Here is a 22,237-nt window from a genome sequence, read left to right as displayed (position 1 = left end):
AATAAATAATCACCAAGGTGCTTCAAAAAGTGCTTAGATGCATTTGCTTTTAACTGACATCTCACAGAGAAACATATAAAGGAACAACTCTGATAGGGCACAAATCAGGGACTCTAGAAAATTATTCAAGAATTTTAGGGTGAGAGAGCCTTTCACTTCTACTCCACAAAATATACAAGGTTGGAAGACTGTTTTTGTTTTTTTTTTTTTTTTTTTTTTGGCCAAGGCTTAAAAGCTCACTTCTCTATCCCCTACACCCCATTTTAAACTTGAAGGATGAATGCTTGAGGACAGCACTTCCTATGAATTATCAACTTGCATCACCATCATCACTCTAGTTCAGTCCTTCCTCATCCCCTCTCATCTGGACTACTTCATGTGGCTTCTACTGGTCTCTTTTCATCTTGTCTTTCACTTCCCTAATATCTCCAAACAGTTGCCAAGAGATGTTCCTAAAGCTTGGGTCTACTGTCATTCTCCTCTACAAGAATCTCTAGGGATTCTTTATTTTTTTCAGGATAAAATAAGAATCCCTGTTTGGCATTTAAAACTTTTCACAATCAACCTCCTGTCTATCTTTCCAGGATTGCTGCACACTTTGTTACTTTTCACTCATTCTTTATCTAGTCAAACTGGCCTCCCATCTTTCTTTGAATTGTTTCCCATGCCTGAAATGGTCTTCCTCCTCACCTCTGTCTCTTAGGAGTTAACCCTAATTCCATTTTCTGCCTCTAACTTCCACCAAATCTGAACCCCAGTTCAACCTCTAGGATTACTCTCCCACAAAAAAGCAACCAACCAAGAATGGATAGCACTTTTCTCTACTGCCTTTTTTTTTTTTGGCACAGAGCCATTCCTAGTTAACTCATCTACACATATTACTCATATCCTCTCTATCTCAAATTAATTTGTATATAACTTGTATTTACTAATCATTGTGTGTTGTTTTCCCCTATCTTCCCTCCCTCATCGACCCCTAGGCAATGTAAGCTCACCAAAGGAAGGAATTATTTTCTTTTTGTCTATTTTTCCTGATTCTGCACAGTGACTGGGACCTTATAAAGTCTTGTTGAATGAATGATAAGGCTTTAAAAAAACCTTTTAATGCAATATGTATAAGATTAAAATCTAATACCAAGAGCCATATCAATGACAGTGAAAAACAGCAGAAACAGAAAGCCTCGATAGGCTTTTTGGACAAAGAATTTAGATTTTTTCCTTAAGATGGGAAAGGCATTGCTTTCTTTCTTGATCATAAATCCATATGTAGAAAATGGAATATAAGGTTCAGATTGGACACACACACAGAAACAGTACCTTTTGTAGGCACATAAGCAGCCTACAGCTGCAAAGAAGGACTTGCAATCCATATAGAGTTTAGCATTCCAGTATACAGACAAGTAATCCCTCAGCCATCTGGCATCCAACTTTGATTTTGCTTTTGAACTTATTTGGAGAAAATAATAAAACAAAATTAAAAGAATAAAAATGAGTTTCTGGAATTGATATGATCTAAATATTCACAGGAACCAGAAAAAAATTCTATAAGGAAGTCCAGAGTAACCCTGATGACCTTGTATCTAAACAGTTCAATTCAATGTCAAAATTTTAACGTATCTGTAGTGGAGAAATTGGCAGGTTTCACTTTATTCATTATTTGTCAATGCTGAAACCACAATGGAGTATTTAAAGATACTGATGAGTTGGTGACGGCCAATCCTTTCCTATAAACCACTTTCCAAAAAACAAAACAAAAAAACCCCACCTAATTATTTGTAAAATAATATATGAAATGTTCAGGAGAGGTATGCAGATTTCAATAGTGGCTACTTTTATTCCAGAGATGGATGATTTGTATATTCAGACTGAGGCCTAGAATGCTGGGTGTTAAATCAGTGAGGGAAGAAAGATGAGTTGAGTGGTTGTACATTCTCTATCATAGGCTTGCTGAAATCAGGACAACCAGACATCTTTAATAACCAATTAAAGCTATTGCTGCATGAGTATAAGCTACATGCATGTATTTTGAAAATAATAAAATAGTCTATATTAGTTACATTAATATATGTGCTATCTACGTGTGTGTGTGTGTGTGTGTGTGTGTGTGTGTGTGTGTGTGATTAATGATGGAGGTAACAGTGGTGAATGTGAATGTGCTATGAAAGGTATCTGAAGGAGGGAAAAATAGAAAAAACATGAAAAAAATACCTCAAACATTTTTAATATTCTAAAAAGGTGACCAAATATCACCTACACAAAAGTTTTATAAAACTTTCTACACATCTACACAGAAATTGGAGATGTCTTACATAAAGATTTTTAGTACAAAACAATTGCCAAGAAGTATTCAATAATGAGGTACATGTTAACCATTTTTAAATTTACTGAAAAATATAAAGTATATAAGATCCCACTGTTCCTATGCTTGTTGACTTCCAAAAAAAATCAAGCATAATGCCATATTAAAGTCTTTTTTAATAAGTTATCTTCTATTGTGAATAAAAATTATTCAAGATTCCTTGAAAGATACAGCAAAAGTAATGACCCTATTCTAGGACCCTCTGATAATAAAAGAATGGATAATGTGTAAAACCTTGAGGTGCTTGATTACTAAAGGTTCTTCCAGCAGTGATGAAGAAGCTCAGTAGAATCCAAGTTGAATATAGTTTCCTTGTTGATCATAATCATAAATAGTACAATATGTCTATATCTAGAAAGTTTTAAGAAGATATATTAATCTAAACCTCCCTTCTCCCTTCCATTTTTAAAAAAGTTTCTTGAATCCAAGAAACTGAGTCTTGGGATATAGGGAATTAAATGACTTGTCTAAGGTTACACAGGTAAGTAAGGGTCAGAAGTGGATTCGAGTCTTCTTGGTTAAACATTCAAGATACTTCCATTGTCAGGTAGCATTATGACTACATCAAGTTCCAAATATTTCAGAACTTCTGGAAAGAGATCTATAATAATTCAAAAAGAATTTGCCCTGATTGTCCATATAGGAAAGGTGAAATGGATGAAGAATAACTACCCAAGCACAACTTGGATACAATCTTCTCTGAAGAATTGAAAATGGACATCATACAAAGAGAAATAAAGTGAATGATGGGTGTGAGCAAATTGCAACATGTAATCCAAAAGGACTACTGAAGAAAAATAGGAGTAAAAGATGTCATAAAAAAGTAAACTAGGCAAAAAAATGGGTTGGTTTTATAGTGAGAGCAAGGGTTAGGGATGACAGGTAGGTAGTAAGAGGGCTGCACTAGTACCTTGAATATATCAGGAGAAAGTGAGGAAGGTCTTTGTCATGTTGGTGAACACTTTCCTAAGGAGAACCCATATTTGTAATATTCCTTAATATAATTATTTCTTGTTTTATTAATAAAAAGAAATGAGATTTATTTTTCCCATGAATTGTTAATTCTCATTTTCTGGAAGAGTAGGGAAAAGAATATTCTGGTTCTGGGGACAGAGGGTTTGGGGTCTAAATCTGACTCTAAATCTTCACTCTCTATAATCTTGAGTAAGTTTTTTCCTGAAAACAATTTTTAACATACATAAAATGAAGTTACTAGACTAGATTACCTCTGAAGTTCTTTCCCCTGTAAATCTATGATTGATTATTTTCTTTTTTTTTTAATTTTTTTATTTAATAATTACATTATATTTACACTCATTTCTGTTCCGATTTTTTTTCCCCTCCCTCCCTCCACCCCCTCCCCTAGATGGCAAGCAGTCCTTTATATGTTGGATATGTTGCAGTATATCCTAGATACAATATATGTTTGCAGAACCGAACAGTTCTCTTGTTGCATAGGGAGAATTGGATTCAGAAGGTATAAATAATCCGGGAAGAGAAACAAAAATGCAGATAGTTCACATTCGTTTCCCAGTGTTCTTTCTTTGGGTGTAGCTGCTTTTGTCCGTCATTTATCAATTGAAACTCAGGTCTCTTTGTCAAAGAAATCCGCTTCCATCAAAATATGTCCTCATACAATATCGTTGTCGAAGTGTATAATGATCTCCTGGTTCTGCTCATTTCACTTAGCATCAGTTCATGTAGGTCTCTCCAAGCCTCTCTGTATTCATCCTGCTGGTCATTTCTTACAGAACAATAATATTCCATAACATTCATATACCACAATTTACCCAGCCATTCTCCAATTGATGGGCATCCATTCATTTTCCAGTTTCTAGCCACTACAAACAGGGCTGCTACAAACATTTTGGCACATACAGGTCCCTTTCCCTTCTTTAGTATTTCTTTGGGATATAAGCCCAATAGAAACACTGCTGGATCAAAGGATATGCACATTTTGATAATTTTTTGGGCATAATTCCAGATTGCTCTCCAGAATGGTTGGATTCGTTCACAACTCCACCAACAATGCATTAGTGTCCCAGTTTTCCCGCATCCCCTCCAACATTCATCATTATTTTTTCCTGTCATCTTAGCCAATCTGACAGGTGTGTAGTGGTATCTCAGAGTTGTCTTAATTTGCATTTCTCTGATCAATAATGATTTGGAACACTCTTTCATATGAGTGATAATAGTTTCAATCTCATCCTCTGAAAATTGTCTGTTCATATCCTTTGACCATTTATCAATTGGAGAATGGCTTGATTTCTTATAAATTTGAGTCAGTTCTCTATATATTTTGGAAATGAGGCCTTTATCAGAACCTTTAACTGTGAAAATGTTTTCCCAGTTTGTCGCTTCCCTTCTAATCTTGTTTGCATTAGTTTTATTTGTACAAAGGCTTTTTAATTTGATGTAATCGAAATTTTCTATTCTGTGATCAGTAATGGTCTCTAGTTCATCTTTGGTCACAAATTTCTTTCTCCTCCACAAGTCTGAGAGATAAACTATTCTATGTTCCTCTAATTTATTTATAGTCTCGTTCTTTATGCCTAGGTCATAGACCCATTTTGATCTTATCTTGGTATATGGTGTTAAGTGTGGGTCCATGCCTAATTTCTGCCATACTAATTTCCAATTATCCCAGCAGTTTTTATCAAATAATGAATTCTTTTCCCAGAAGTTAGGGGCTTTGGGTTTGTCAAACACTAGATTGCTATAGTTGACTATTCTGTCTTGTGAGCCTAGCCTTTTCCACTGATCCACTAATCTATTTCTTAGCCAATACCAAATGGTTTTGGTGACTGCTGCTTTATAATATAATTTTAGATCAGGTACAGCTAGGCCACCTTCATTTGATTTTTTTTTCATTAATTCCCTTGAGATTCTCGACTTTTTATTGTTCCATATGAATTTTGTTGTTATTTTTTCTAGATCAATAAAATATTTTCTTGGAAGTCTGATTGGTATAGCACTAAATAAATAGATTAGTTTAGGGAGTATTGTCATCTTTATTATGTTCGCTCGGCCGATCCAAGAGCACTTAATATTTTTCCAATTATTTAAGTCTGACTTTATTTGTGTGGAGACTTTTTTATAATTTTGCTCATATAATTCCTGACTTTCCTTTGGTAGATAGATTCCCAAATATTTTATGGTATCAACAGTTATTCTGAATGGAATTTCTCTTTGTATCTCTTGCTGTTGGGTTTTGTTGGTGATGTATAAAAATGCTGAGGATTTATGGGGATTTATTTTGTAGCCAGCTACTTTGCTAAAATTATGAATTATTTCCAATAGCTTTTTGGTAGAATCTCTGGGGTTCTCTAGGTATACCATCATATCATCTGCAAAGAGTGATAGTTTGGTTTCCTCATTGCCTACTCTAATTCCTTTTATATCTTTCTCGACTCTTATTGCCGAGGCTAGTGTTTCTAATACGATATTAAATAATAATGGTGATAGTGGGCAACCTTGCTTCACTCCAGATCTTACTGGGAAAGGTTCCAGTTTTTCCCCATTGCATATGATGCTTACTGATGGTTTTAAATATATGCTCCTGACTATTTTAAGGAAAAGTCCATTTATTCCTATGCTCTCAAGTGTTTTTATTAGGAATGGATGTTGGATTTTATCAAATGATTTTTCTGCATCTATTGAGATGATCATGTGGTTTTTGTTTGTTTGGTTATTGATATAGTCAATTATGTTAATAGTTTTCCTAATATTGAACCAGCCCTGCATTCCTGGTATAAATCCTACTTGGTCATAGTGTATTATCCTGGTGACAATTTTCTGTAATCTTTTTGCTAATATTTTATTTAAGATTTTAGCATCAATATTCATTAGGGAGATTGGTCTATAATTTTCTTTCTCTGTTTTCAGCCTACCTGGTTTAGGTATCAGTACCATATCTGTGTCATAAAAGGAGTTTGGTAGGACTCCTTCAATCCCTATTTTTTCAAATAGTTTATATAACATTGGAGTTAATTGTTCTTTAAATGTTTGGTAGAATTCACATGTAAATCCATCTGGTCCTGGGGATTTTTTCTTAGGGAGTTGATTGATAGTTTGTTCTATTTCTTTTTCTGAGATGGGACTGTTTAGGATATTTACTTCTTCCTCTGTTAGTTTGGGCAAGCTGTATTTTTGGAGGTATTTTTCTATTTCATTTAAGTTGTCGAATTTATTGGCATAAAGTTGGGCAAAGTAACTCCTAATTATTGCTCTAATTTCCTCTTCGTTAGTGGTGAGTTCTCCCTTTTCATTTTTAAGACTAACAATTTGATTTTCCTCTTTCCTTTTTTTAATCAGATTTACTAAGGGTTTGTCTATTTTGTTGGTTTTTTCATAGAACCAACTCTTAGTTTTATTAATCAATTCAATAGTTTTTTTACTTTCAATTTTATTGATCTCACCTTTTACTTTTAGAATTTCAAGTTTAGTGTTTGACTGGGGGTTTTTAATTTGTTCCTTTTCTAGCATTTTTAATTGCAAACCCAATTCATTGACCTTCTCTTTCTCTATTTTATACAAATAGGCCTCTAGAGATATGAAATTTCCCCTTATTACCGCTTTGGCTGCATCCCATACATTTTGGTATGATGTCTCATTATTATCGTTTTCTTGGGTGAAGTTATTAATTATGTCTATGATTTGCTGTTTTACCCAATCATTCTTTAGTATGAGATTATTTAGTTTCCAATTATTTTTTGGTCTACTTCCCCCTGCTTTTTTGTTGAATGTAATTTTCATTGCATCGTGGTCTGAAAAGGATGCATTTACTATTTCTGCCTTACTACATTTGAGTTTGAGGTTTTTATGTCCTAATATATGGTCAATTTTTGTATAGGTTCCATGAACTGCTGAAAAGAAAGTGTATTCCTTTCTGTCTCCATTACATTTTCTCCAGAGATCTATCATATCTAGCTTTTCTAGTATTCTGTTTACCTCTTTGACTTCTTTCTTATTTATTTTCTGGTTTGATTTATCTAATTCTGAGAGTGCAAGGTTAAGATCTCCCACTATTATAGTTTTACTGTCTATTTCTTCTTGCAGCTCTCTTAGTTTCTCTTTTAAGAATTTAGATGCTACCCCACTTGGTGCATATATGTTTAATATAGATAGTGCTTCATTATCCATGCTACCCTTTAGCAAGATATAGTGTCCTTCCTTATCTCTTTTAATTAGGTCAATTTTTGCTTTAGCTTGATCTGAGATCAGGATGGCTACCCCTGCTTTTTTGACTTCACCTGAAGCATAGTAGATTTTGCTCCAACCTTTTACCTTTAACCTGCATGTATCTCCCCGCTTCAGGTGTGTTTCCTGTAAACAACATATTGTAGGATTCTGGCTTTTAATCCATTCTGCTGACCGCTTTCTCTTTATGGGGGAGTTTACCCCGTTCACGTTTATGGTTAGAATGACCAATTCTGTATTACTTGCCATCTTGTTAACCCCGGTTTATGCTTTCCTCCCTTCTTTCCCCTTTCCCCCCTTCCAAGTATTAAGCTTGTGAGCACCCTTGCTTCTCACAGCCCTCCCTTTTTAGTATCCCTCCCCCCTCCTTAGAGTTCCTCCCCCTATCTTACCCCTTTCCCTCCCAGTTCCCGTATTCCCTTCCCCTTAGCTTATTCCTTCCCTTTCCACTTTTCCCTTCTCACTTTTCAATGAGATGGGAGAAGTTTCACCATAGATTGAATATGTCTTAAGATTTTTCACTTAAAGCCAATTCTGAAGGCAGTAAGATACCCACTATATTCATCCCCCTCCATTCTTTCTCTCAGATATAATAGGTTTCCTATGCCTCTTCATGAGATGTACTACCCCCACTTTACCCTTTTTCTGGTACAATGTCCTTTCCACATCAATTTCTAGAACAAGGTATACATGTATTCTTTATACATCTATATAGTCAAAATATAGTTCCCAAGATTAATCTTTACCTTTTTAGATTTCTCTTGAGTTCTATATTTGTAGATCAAACTTTTTGTTAAGTTCTGGTTTTTTCATCAGAAATAGATGAAATTCGCTTACTTCGTTGAATGTCCATCTTCTTCCCTGGAAAAAGATGCTCATTCTCGCTGGGTAAGTTATTTTTGGTTGCATACCAAGTTCCTTAGCCTTTCGGAATATCATATTCCAGGCCCTTCGATCTTTTAATGTGGATGCTGCCAGATCCTGGGTGATCCTTATTGTGGCTCCTTGATACTTGAATTGGGTTTTTCTAGCCGCTTGCAATATTTTTTCTTTCACCTGAGGGTTCTGGCATTTGGCCACTATATTCCTTGGTGTTTTGATTTTAGGATCCCTTTCAGTGGGTGATCGATGAATCCTTTCAATGTTTATTTTTTCCTCTGTTCCTATGACTTCTGGGCAGTTCTCTTTGATAATTTCCTGGAAGACAGTGTCCAGGCTCTTTTTTTCATCATGTTTTTCTGGGAGTCCAATGATTCTCAGATTGTCTCTCCTGGATCTGTTTTCCAGGTCTGTTGTCTTCCCCAGAAGGTATTTCACATTTTTCTCCATTGTTTGATTTTTTTGGATTTGCTTGACTGATTCTTCTTGTCTCCTCGAGTCATTCAATTCCACTTGTTCAATTCTGATTTTCAGTGAAGTATTCTCTTCACTCACTTTTTTAAAATCTTTCTCTAATTGTCCAATTGAGTTCTTTTGTTCTGTGGAATTTTTTTCCATTTCGCCAATTTTGTTTTTTAGAGAGCTGTTTTCTGTTTCCAGTTCACTAATCCTATTTTTCAAGGATTTTACTTCTTTATCCACTCTCTCTTTAACTTTCTCCAGGCTCTTTTGCCAAGCCTCCCTCTCCTTTTCCCAAGCCTCCCTCTCCTTTTGCCAAGCCTCACTCTGCTTTCCCATTTTTCTTCTAGCTCCCTTGTGAGAGCCTTTTTAATCACTTCTATGAGGTTCATCTGTGCTGAGGAACAGATGATTTCCTCCTTTGGGGAATCACCTGGGGACTGCCTGTTTTTAGTCTCCTCAGGATTTAGAGTCTGCTCTCTATCTGTATAGAAGCTGTCAAGGGTTAAAGTCCTCTTCAGCTTCTTGCTCATTCTGTCTATTAATCAGAGATAAACTACCAAAGAAAAACAGAAAAAACTGGAGTCTTTCTTTGGGGGGGGGGGGCTGGGTGTGTTATCGAGCTTCCTCTACAGACTGCAGGTGGCAGCAGTGAGGCACTAGCAGGACTGTGCTGCGCCTGCGCTCTGAGATCCCAAAGCGTGCTGAGTCACTGAGGGGGGGGAAGGGGGGGGGGGGCCAGGTCCTGAGAGACTCCAGCTGTTTGCGGTTGTATTCTTCAGCCCTGGTGTTTTTAGCTTCTCTGCTGGGCTGTTGACTTGCTGCCGGAGGAAATTATCCAAACCTGTAGCGAAGCTCTCCCCGCAGAAACGGCTACGATCACTCTCCACCCCCTCTCCAGTCTGCTCCCGTGCTCTCACTGCTGCTGCCCGCCGCCTGCGCCCGATCTAAAACCGCCCCAGCCCTCCAGTAAAGACAGACCTTTCTTGGCGGATCTCAAGGATGGCTTCTCTTGGTAACTATTTGTGGGTTTTTTTCAGTCAAGCATTGATTCAGAGGCTTGTAATGAAGTGGATAGTGAGAGAAAGCGCGGAGCTTATGCAACTGTGAGCCTCCTCTCCGCCATCTTAACCGGAAGTCCGATTGATTATTTTCATCACACCTTGAGCTCCTTAGATTCTTTTACCCATTTACATTCTTTCAATGTTCTCAGTACTTCTTAGACGATGTATGAAATTAAAAAAAAAAAAAGTAAATCCAAAACCAAACAGAAGTTCATCCTCTTTCTTCTTTTCCCTCTCTCCCTCCAGTATTCATGACTAGCCACCAAATGGGACATATATAGAATAGAGGTAGGAGTTGCTAGAGAAGGAAAGATAAGATCAGAAATGCCTGGAATGATGGGATTTCAGTTTACTCTGGGAAGTAGGGATGCTTAGGACTGGGAGAGGACATGAGGCTAATTCTGGAAGTCCAACCCTAAACACATAACTATCCTGGGGAGCCTAAGCTAGTAGTTGCCATCTGCTGGCAATAAGTGAATAAGAGTGCTTAATGGAGAACTCTGAATACCAGGAACAATCAACCTGTGAGATAATCTTCCACTATTTTTTGGTAAGCATTTACTAATGGGCCACATCTTTTAAATTTCCATTTTCCTATCACTATGATATTTAGTTATTTGGGATTTTTTGCTGATAACATCTGAAGTGGAACTAGTGAAGCTGATTCTAGGTTACTTCTTGCTTTTTATTATTTTATTTTCAAAACACATGCATAATTTCCATCGTTCACCGTTGCAAAACCTTGTGTTCCAAGTTTTTTCCCTCTTTTTCTCCCACCCCACTTCCCTAGATAGCAAGTAATCCACTATGTGTTAAACATGTACAATTCTTCTATACATATTTCCAGAATTATCATCTTGCACAAGAAAAATCAGATAAAAAAAATCAGAAAAAATGAGAAAGAAAACAAAATGCAAGCAAACGATAAAAGAATTAAAATATTATGTTGTGATCCACACTCATCCCCACAGTCCCTGGAAGATAAATTTTATTATAATCATTATTTTACAATTGAGGAAAGTAAGATAGAGTTAAGCGACTCATCAGAGTTACATTGCTAGTAAGTGTCTGAGGCTGGATTCTAATATAGGTATTATTTCCTCTAGGACTTAGGATAAGGAATCAATAAAGGTGATATTGAGTGGTTAGAGATATAAGCACCAAGAGGAAGTTTGCTATATGCAAATATTATTGTCATTTTCCAGATGAAAAAGCTGAGGTCCAGTAGACTGGAATTACATAATTTAAAAGTATAGGAACCAAGACTTAAGATCCAGTAAGGATTGGACTACAAGAGCATTATTCTTTTAGCATTTTCCACTTTCACAAACAAAATCATTCCCACATAACAGAAAGGTAGATATTATCTTGGCAGTATAGACACTGAATGCTCCATATTTCCAAGTGTGTTTTGAAGAAGGGGAGAGATTTATCTTCAAATCCAAAGAGCCTCTGTAAAATCTCCTCTTCTGCCCTTTAAGTTGATCCCCTAGGTCTATCACATGTAGAGAAATACAGAAAATATATTTGAATAGTATTTATTTTTCAAGGCTGAGCAAAAGACAAAATATATAAAGTTTCCAATTGGCAATATTTTTAAAGGCAGTGGTACTTCCACAATTAATTCATTCTGAGAAAGATGCTCAAATATTTTTGTAATTAACTTGAACAATTAGTGACTCTGGATAATAGATCCATAGAAATGACAAATTTTGGGGAAATTGATGTTCTGTTTAATTGAAGATATGTATATTTAAAAAGTTTATTCAGTGGCAAAAGACTAGATAGATAATCCAAATATTAAATTGCTATTTTAAAGATATTCAAAGAATTAGAGGAAAGTCTTTAGACTATTGGAAAATGATAAATATTTTCCCTGAACCTATTGAGACTTTGCATAATATATTGTCATATCATCTTTCCTCCACTTTTCTTATGTTTTCAGTGTGATAATTGTCCAAAGGTATGTTGGAACTACTTCAAACTGGCTCATGGGGAACTAATTGTTAAATTTTCAGCATAAGCATTTACAACTCAGAAATTATCAAGTGCTACAAATCAGTGCTTAATTTTTGTATTATCTGTTGACTAGATTTAAGAAAGTGATGGGGAAAATGTTAATAATACAGATTAAACTCAAAAATGTTATATGTATTTTTTTCAGTGATCTGTTTGTTAAGCACTTACAATGTCTCCCCACACTTTACCCCTTATTTTAATCTTTGTAAGACCTTTGCTTGGTGCCTTTTGTGTTGTGTGGCATCAGTTCTGCCTTTCTTAATTTGATAGGAAGACTTGTCGTGGCATTAATTATTCAGTAAAAGAGAACAATATTAAATTTCTTACCATGTAGTATTCTGGTTCAGGTACAAGTCTAGTGAGTGATCTTAAGAAAATCTCTCTGTAAAGTGCTTGGGATAGCCTTACAAAAAAGGACTCTAGTAATCCTAATACTCAATAGAGAACTATTATCCTAAAGCTGCCTAGACTGTTTTTTCTTTCTTTCCTTCATATTGGTAAGCCCACAAATTAATCCAGGAGATGAAATGGAGTATTATTCAAATATTTAAGTATGAAATCAGTGGTCTGTATATGCTCATGTGTCCCCACCAGTACTTTCCTCTACCAGTCATCTCTCTCTACAACCATAGATTCAGAAAATTTGCTTATTGTGATAATATAGCTTATTGAATGTAGTGAAAATGGAAGGAACTCAAGGAATCATGAGGAAAGTCTCTTATAGAACTCTAATAGATCTTCAAGAATAATAGCTGAATCAGTCTCTACCTATTCTCCATTCTCTGGGTTGTCTCTGTGATGCTAATCACCAGAACCTAAATTGTTGATATGATCCAGTACACCACAAGGAAGCCAGAAAGACCAAAACTCAAGGTAATAATTGTCAAGAGCAGCAGGACAAAGAAAACAAACCAATGCTTCATGTAAGCAAACTGATTTTGTATTCTTCTATTGTACCATGTGGCTTACTGTCTATTATAATCACATGATCCTCAAGCTGAGGGAGAGGACAGTTGTTCTCTTATGTGTATCAGGATCCTCAGAAAAATGTTTTTGCATTTTTTAATTCTTGAACCATGATCACTCTAGATTCAGAGGAAATTAATGGTAAGAGGTCAAGATACACATCCCATCATCATCATTTCTCTCCTCATTTCCCCTGATCAAAAATGTCTACAGTAATCCTTAGTATTTATTAAAACTAATCCTTATATTATTCCGTTGACTCCATTTCTTTCTCCTTCCTTGCTCTTGCAGTCAAACCTTCTTTTGTATGCATCTTAAATTTTTTCCTCTATGCTGCATATAACCATGATGAATTATGTATTATCCTAAAAAAAAAGGTCTTTCCTTGATTCTTCTAAGTCATGCAGTTATCATCCCGTCTCAGTTATTTCTAGTCTGGTTAGCTTTTTAGCCTATCTCAGAATTTCAGTTAGAAGGAATTTCAGTGTCTGCCTTTCCCTATTCTTATCTGAAAAAGTGTTCCATATAAAACATATCTAGCAATTGCCTAAATCTTTGAAAAAATTATAGTGATGGGGAGCTTACTATATCTCGAGGTTATTAATTTCACTTTTGGATAGTTCTAACTCTTAGGAAGGTTTTTCTTACATAGAAATTAATTTTGCTTCTTTACAATCTTGACCTATTATTCTTAGTCCTGCCTGTGGCCAAGAAACACAGAAGAATCCATTTGTATATGTAACCTATCAAATACTTGAAGAGAATTCTCCCTAAGTTGTTTCTTATCTGGGCTAAACAGCTTCAATTTCTTAAACCAGTCTTTAGAGAGTGTGGACTTAAGCATCTTCAATATCCTGGTTGCCTTCTATTTGAAAATGTCTTTTCTAAAATGTGGCATCCATAACTAAACATAATACTCTAGATATGGTCTGTGATCTGATCCAAATACAAAGGAACTTCTTAATTCTGAATGATATGCCTTATTCTAGTACAGCCTAAAATCATATTGTATTAGCTTTCTGGCTAACAAAATATACTGTTGGATAACAGTAAGGTGGATCGATGACATCATGGGATGATGTATTGACTGGCACATGAATTAGATTTAAGTAAGGCAAAGTTGGGCAAAATCATAAATTTTACTTTTTTCTTCCTGAATCATCAAAGTCCAGCCACAAGACAACATTCAAAATAATGTGGTGGCCCAGGATGCAGTGGATGGCCTTGGCATCTTTGATGCCTAACCAAACTTGAAGTATTCCATAGTACCTGCTTCAGCTATCTTCATGATTTTTGGAACAAATTGCTCTCTTCTGCCCATTCCACTAGGGAAAATCCCTATTTTGTGAATAGTTTTGATACCTCTTCCAAGAAACTTGAACTCATCAAGAGAAGCTAGAAACCTGCTTGTTACTTATTATTCCTTTTGCTTATCTTATATAGCAATTCTCAATTAGCCACTTTTTCTTTGTTCTTTTCAATCCAAAGATTATTCTCCTTAATGGCAAAATGAGCCAAAATGAGCAAAATGAGAATAAAGAAGCTCTTTTATTTTAATTCCATCTATCTTAAGCAGTAGCCATATCTAGTATTTGAGTATCTCCTCTTTCCAAATGTAGCTATTAAAAGAATTGCTTTTTTTTTTTTTTTGCTCTTAGCTCATTCTGAGATTTAGCACTCCCAACAGTAACACTGCTATTCATCCTATGCTCTTTCTTCCATCTTCCAAATACTTTTAAAAGTCTCAATTAGTTTTTGAGTTCCATTTGCATCCACATATCTCTTCAGATTAATTCCCTTTCTTTTTCCTTATTAGAATTTTTGCCATTTCTATCTACAGAATTTCATTCTTGAGTATTTCTAATCTCTGTTTAGCTAATGTTTTCTATAGAATTTTAGTCTATAGGATCCTATCTTTTTTTTTAACCTTTTAAAACCTGCTCTCCTCTAATCTTGGATTTATGTTACACTCTTTGACTTCACCTTCTGTATCACAAATTTTAAGATTGGGTGATTCCTTCCCCCTAAAATTTTTCTCCCTTCCACAAAGGATTTTATCATTTACATCCCTCTGATAGATTGATTCTTCCTGGTTTTGTAACTATTTTGTAGGACATTAATAGAAAGATATAAATAAAATTGTATAAGATGACAAGTCCATCAGTGCCAGGAACTGTGCCATGCACTGGGGATAAAAAAAAGGAAAAGACTCGTTGCCCTCAAGGAATTCACCATGTAATGCAGGAGACAACATGCAAACAGATAAATGCAAACAATTTATGTACAAATAAGAAATAATATTATCAGAAGGAAGGCATTAGAATTAAGAGTTATTGGGGAAGACTTGTAAAAATGGGATTTTAGTTGGAATTTAAAGGAAGTTTAGAGAAATGAGTAGAAAGAGCTGAAAAGGGAAAGCATTCCAGGAAAAGGGACAATTAGAGAAAATGACCAGAGCGAAGAAGTGGAGTATCTTAGACATTTAGAAATTTTCTTTGAATATTTTCTTTCCAGGTTTTGTTGTTGAGCAATTATTTATCCTCACTTATTTTTAAAATCTGTTTTGTGATATCCTGGAGATGAAATGCTAGGTTTCTTATTTTATCTATCTATATACACATACACACATATACATTTTACTATAAATGCATATTTGTAAATACATTTATTCACATATACTTTAATATAAATATACGATTTTTATATATTTCCACATTTTATATACACAGACATATATATCTCATGTGCATGTATATACATATGTGTAGATACATATATATATATATATATACACACACACACTTCAAAGTGAAGCATTATAGCATAATAGATAGTGGGATGTCTTAGATGTAAGAGAAAGTGGGATAAATATCTGTCTTTTACACATACTAGATATGTGATTCTGGCAAGTCACTGGAATTCTTACTGTCCTAGGTAATTAATTGCATAAGACTGAATGTTACTGATTTGTAATTACATTGTAGTAAGGGTGCTCTCTCCACCTATGCATTTTGCAATCTCAATACACCTTAGTAGACAATTTCAATGAGTTTCTATGATCAAAAATATTTATTACTTTATGGAAAAAATGTTGGTGGTAATCTTCTTCATGTCAAGTTAGGCTCAACATTGGGCTCATTCTTCAAGACTGTTTAGTTTAATAGAATCTGCTACCAAATTAGGTATTGTATTCTACTGGTATGATCATTTTCATCAAGGTTACCTCCATAATGCATTAGTTGAGGACATTAGTTGAGGAATTGATATGGATTATTTCAAAATATAAAAGTTCCACTTAAGTACTACACAGAATTATTACTACCATATGGATTTCTTTAATCCAAGGCCAATATTTTAGAGGAACAGTGATTAATTATTTTTGGTGTAGGATATGGAATAAATCATTCCCAGTACTCTCATCTGGTTGAACTTTAATATGCTCCATATACTACAGATTAAAAATAATTATATTAAAATGAAGATAAAATGTAAGTGTGGTCAGCTATCTGTGCAGTGGATAAAGTACCCAATTCAGAGTCAAGAGGAGCTAAGTTCAAATACAGCTCAGATACTTTGTGATACTGAACAAATCATTTAACTTTGTTTGCCTCAGTTTCCTCATCTATAAAATAAACCAGAGAAAGTTTCAGTATTTTAGTATTTTTGCCAAGAAAATCCCAGGTTCATAAAGAGTCAGGCATGGCTGAAAAACAACCAATGTAGGTGTTGAGGTCAAAATAAAAGCATTTTTAAAAAGGAAGAAAGTTTTCAATATAATTCAAATTACTTCTAGTTGAAGCATACCATGTAGGAAAGTATCATTTGGTAATCAAATATAAGTCTACACACAGCTCCCCTGTACATAGGAAACTATAAAACTTACTGTATTTTTTTTCCTTTTGAAAAATTTCAATAGTGCCTATTTTTCTAATTGCATGTAAAGATAGATTTCAACAGTCATTTTTGTAAGATTTTGAATTCCATTTTTTCCTGTCCTCCCTTACCTCCCCCTCCCCATAAGAGCAAGCATTCTGGTATAGGTTATACATGTATAATCATTTAAATATATTTTCATATTAGTCATGTTGTAAAAAAGATCAGAACAAAAGGGAAAAGCCATTTGAAAAAAGGGGGAAAAAGTTGAAAATAGTATGCTTCAATATGAATTCTGTCTCCATAATTCTTTTTCTAGATACAGATTGTATTTTCAATTCAAAGTCTATTGGAATTGTCTTGATTCTTTGTATTTCTGAGACCTAAGTCTATGATAATTGATCATCACATAATTTTGCTGTTACTTTGTACATTGTTGTCCTGGTTCTGCTCACTTCACTCAGCATCAGTTCATGTAAGTCTTTCCAACCTTTTACGAAATAACACATTATTATTTTTGATCATTATTTCCTTGTAAAACAATAACATTCCATTACATTCACATATCATAACTCATTCAGCCATTCCCTACTTGATGGGGATCCACTCTATTTTCACTTCCTTGCCACCATGAAAAGAAATGCCACAAACATTTTTGCGCATATGGGTCCTTTTCACTTTTTTATACAAACCCATTTACTGTAAATTTTCATGGTGAGACAACTATAAGCTGTTGCTGGAACATGATCTACAATGTCCTAAGAACTGGTTAATGAGAGGGAGACTTCAACGGATCAATTAATCGTTTTGTGTGAACAATGCTTAGAGCATCATTTAACATTTTATAAAACAAAGAAGATTAATGTTTTCACGTGATAAATACAAAGACAGAGATGCTTAGAATTCTAGCATTGGACAATATGAAGACACAGTAGCAAGAAATGATTGTTAAAGTAAGAAGTCTAATGTGCCCTTTGAAGGCAGTGGGGAGGGGCAGAGAAAGTTAATGTGAAATTAATAGGGAATCAAGCTCTATGCCAAGGGTGGGATCTAAGAATGGTGGTGGTATCTAATCTCTACAGCTACAAGTCCTGGGCACACTGTTATCTAGGCTTTTCTGGGAGTTTCTTCATCATCGTCAATAGACCATACATAGCATTAAATGTCAAACAGGATCACCCGCAAGATCTTGGATGATGGCCAGCCTCCCAACCCCAAAGCAAGACTTTATGCAACCCAATATTTCAGGGGTGGACATGTGTGGAGAATGGATGACAACACAGGCTGTGTGATGAGCCAAAATTGGGGTAACCACAAACAGGGTGGCGAGGAGAAATAACACAAGGACGTGCTGGGACTAAGTATCAAATGATGAAATATTGCAGAGGACTGCTAGAAAATAACTGTAGTGGGCTGATCAACCTAGAGAGCAACAGTCACAGATGGGTGAATCCCTTTAAGCAAAGGACAGACTGTGAGTAAAAATAGAACAACTAAGAAAGTCAGGTTCTAAAATGGTTGGGTAACTGGAAACAAGGAGCAATCTTTTCTCTGATATAGAAAAGACCCAGTCCACCTAGTAAACTCTCAGGAATGTAGATTGTCATCACCATTGGTAAAATTATCTTTGAATGTGAAAAGACATTTTTCTAGATAGGGAAGCTACATCTATCATGCGCTTTGTTTGCCTCTGTTTCTCTGAGTTTTGTCTGTTTCTCTCCATGTATGTCTTATAAAAATATATAATTTATCCACAATTAAAGATTATGCATAAGCTATTTTATCTCTACAAACTTTAACTTCTTTACCTGTAAAATGATAGGGCTGAATCAAATGATTGCTAAGTTTTTTTCTTCTAGATTCCATGATCCCAATGATAATTACCTGGGTTTTGGTCAGACAGTTAAATTAAATTGAAAAGCTTGTAAAAATGGAAACTCGATGTGAATAATTCTGATTCTTCATCAAAATTATAAATTTAAAATAAAAACTGAAGCCATCTGGAAATTATCAAAATTCTCTGTAAAGGAAATGATGCCATTTGCTGCATATAATCAATTTAGCACACCAATAAAAACACACACACATACATACATATAAACCTCCAAGAAGCAAAGAATTATTTTCTATAGGACTTTTCATTTAAATTCTGCTCCTATTGGTACGCAGTAAATTTTCTTGTCATATAGCTACAGCTAAAGTGCCTTTTATTTGATGCAATCCTACTGCATCATTAAAATATCAGTATTTTTTATGTTTTGCAAATATTTGTGGACACCATTCAGCAACATGAAACACAATGCAGTAACAAATGTCCATTTTATGATCACTGTCAGACTATATATTCTACAATGCCCCAACATTATCAGCAATCTAAACCTAAATTATCACAATGAAAAGTCCATGAAACACGACACATCTATAATCTCCCCAAGTCCATGTATTGAAATGCTAGAATTAAAGGCTTGGACAATCAATTCAGGCAGAAATGTCATTTGCCAGAGGAATTTTTTTACTCAGGCAGAAAAAAGGAGAAAAGGCAACGAAAGGCATGAAGCTAAGGGCTATTTTTTGAGAACAACTCTAAACCCTGAAGAAGAGGATTTTTATGTGCTGAAAGAAGAAGCTAAGGTGAGAAAAGAAAAAAGAAACAGGAGGGGAAAAGATTCTGTTTGTGTCTCTGTTCTATCCATTTTTGTTTTTAAAATTAATAAAGCTGTTTGAGTAGACATAGGCAAGGCTGATTTGCGGGGTTCCTCTAGATTTTTCTCTTGGTGAACAATTCTACTATAGAGAAGGTGAAGAGATTGATGCTTTAAATGATGATGATAAATTACCCACAATGTATGGTTCATTGCAAATACTGTGCAAATACTCTCCATGTTGTTCAGGAATGCTGCTGGCTAAGGTGCAGAGGGGAACCCAGTCAAAGTGGGAAATGTTTTGCTGTGTAATTAACCATAACTTAGTGTAGATCTCAGCAATAAACACATATGATAAATCAATTTGCTCTCTCTCCAGAAGCCCCTTTTACTTATATCAAAATGGTTAACATTCTTTCTTTCCTTTGCTAAATTTCTTTCTTTTTCTTGAAAAAAAAAGAAATTACCTTCATTTCCCCACATTGCTGGGCCTTCTCTTGTGGAAAATTTTGGAAATGTTGAAAGAATCAATTTCATTGACTGAAAATGATTGTATTAATCACATGAAGCCATCAGGATGGATAACGGCAAATGTGTTTAGGTGAATAGGATTTGGAGCAAACTTTAGCCCATCAGAGGTTTCTTCTTTATTGTAGCCCTTAGCAGCAGCAGTCAGAAGATTTAAAGAGTACTTCAGAATCCAGCTACCAAAGAGAAAGAGAAATGCTGGAGAAAGGGTGAGGGGGAAGGCAAACAAGTTTGAAAGAAAGTGTTCTGATTTTGAAATAGGTCACTTAACCAAACAACAAGGGAATTTTGATTTAGTGAGGTTTGAAAGCAGGCTCTTCACTCATGATGCTTGAAAATGTATTCAAAATTCTCTTGGAACTTTATGAAAATAGGCTTAAAGTCAGCTTCCTAAAACTATTTTGAAATGCATTTCTGTAAGTATTTTTATTAGGAGGGCCTAATTTGCCCTCCACCAATCCAAAGATTAAGTGAAATCTTTCTCTGGCCCAACTTTATCTTCTTATACAAATTGTATCATCCACTAGATTGTGGAGTCACACTATGACTATTTCCTGGAATTTCTTAACAAGACCTTCTCTTTTGAGACTTATGACTTTCCATTGTTAGTTATCATAGGAGTGTTAGTACTGGTGACAATATTAATGATTTGTTTTCCAGGGAGGTCTTAATGGAAAACATTGAAGTTGTCTTTAAAATGACAGATTTATTGAATTGTTCTTTTCATGTAAAGAAATTAATTGTGGCAAAAGAAGAATGAATACGTGAAATTTGTGATTTGTTATCTTAACATAATGAGTGCTTTCATTTATAGAAAAAAATATAATCCATGATGAAATGAGTTGATAGGAAAATTTCCTACTGCAAATAAATTATTAGAATTGGGATTTCTTTGGGGAAAGCTTATTTTCTTTTTGAGGAATATGTTGTGCAAGAAAAACTGAAAATTTCAATAAATAAATACATATTTTAAAAATGTAATAATGTAGCCAGGTCAACCTTGTATCAGTTTGACATAAAATTCAAGAAAACACTGTATAAATAAATAGTTTTATTCCTTTGGGGTTATTTTCTTTTATTGTGATTGAGAGGAAGATAAGATAGGGAAGATATTTCTGATGAGGTCAGAAGATATTAATATGATCTTGACGATATAAAAATTAATTGAGTTTTTTTTTGTTTCATTTATTTTGGAGAATTTGGAGGTGAACTTAATAAAATATTTATTGTCCTTTACTGTAAATTGTGACATCCATTAGATAATAAAAGAAATTCTCCAAAGCACTTTTTGGGTATACACAGTCCAAAATTTTAAAAAAAGTTCAATTTTATATAAATAGCAATTTGTAATTAAATGTAAATCCTTTAATTAGTTTAGAACTATGTCAAAAGTTCTTTATAGAGAAAGATTTCTTTTTTCTCCTATTGCCATTGTTGGAATATGAATATTTTCCTCTAAGGTAATGTTTTTCTTTGGGACCACAGAGAATCTTTTGAATAATTCTTCCCATTATTTAGAGAAATGGGTGTGTACTCTTTGATTTTAACTGGAACTTGTATGTAGCTATGAACCCTAAGCTGGAGAAAAACACTTTTATATGCTAAATTAATGATTCTACAATTATTCTGCTATAAAAATATAAGATGCTATGTAATTTTTTGAAACACTTCTAGTAAATCAAAGCAGAGGCGGAATATCACACTACTTCCCCCACTTAAATTTTTTTAAAATGAAACAGCAAGCCTCGAAAGTTCTTAGAGAGATTAGGAGGAACTTAAAAGTGAAATGCAACCCAGTTATTTTGCTTTTAGAAAATTGTTAAGAGATCGTTATAGAAAATTAACAAATATCTTCCCAGAAAACGTGTATAGCTTGCTTTTGCATTCTCTTGTTGTAAATAAATCTCTGTATTTTTTAGCATCCATAATCTTCAATTGAAGCTTTGCATTTTTCTGCATGATTTCTATATAAAAAGGTGATTCTAAATGTTTCAAATCATGTTTGGGGCACATATAGTCTATCCTTCTTGGGTGCTGACTGTTACAGTAGTGGAATGTCATGCAGGGATTGTGTGTGTTTGCTGTTCACTAAAGATGTAGGATTTTCTCTATCAACATAATTTCATTTGACATTTTCGGTTTTCTTAGCGTATCATTCTTTTCTGACTTATCATGGAATGTGATAGGTCTGCTGGGGATATCAAAGTCATTCTGTTGTAAGTGCTCATTGGGGAATAGTTAAATGAATC

Source organism: Antechinus flavipes, chromosome 4 (assembly GCF_016432865.1).
Source record: "Antechinus flavipes isolate AdamAnt ecotype Samford, QLD, Australia chromosome 4, AdamAnt_v2, whole genome shotgun sequence".
NCBI classification, from domain to species: Eukaryota; Metazoa; Chordata; class Mammalia; order Dasyuromorphia; family Dasyuridae; genus Antechinus; species Antechinus flavipes.
This window is presented reverse-complemented; position numbering follows the sequence as displayed.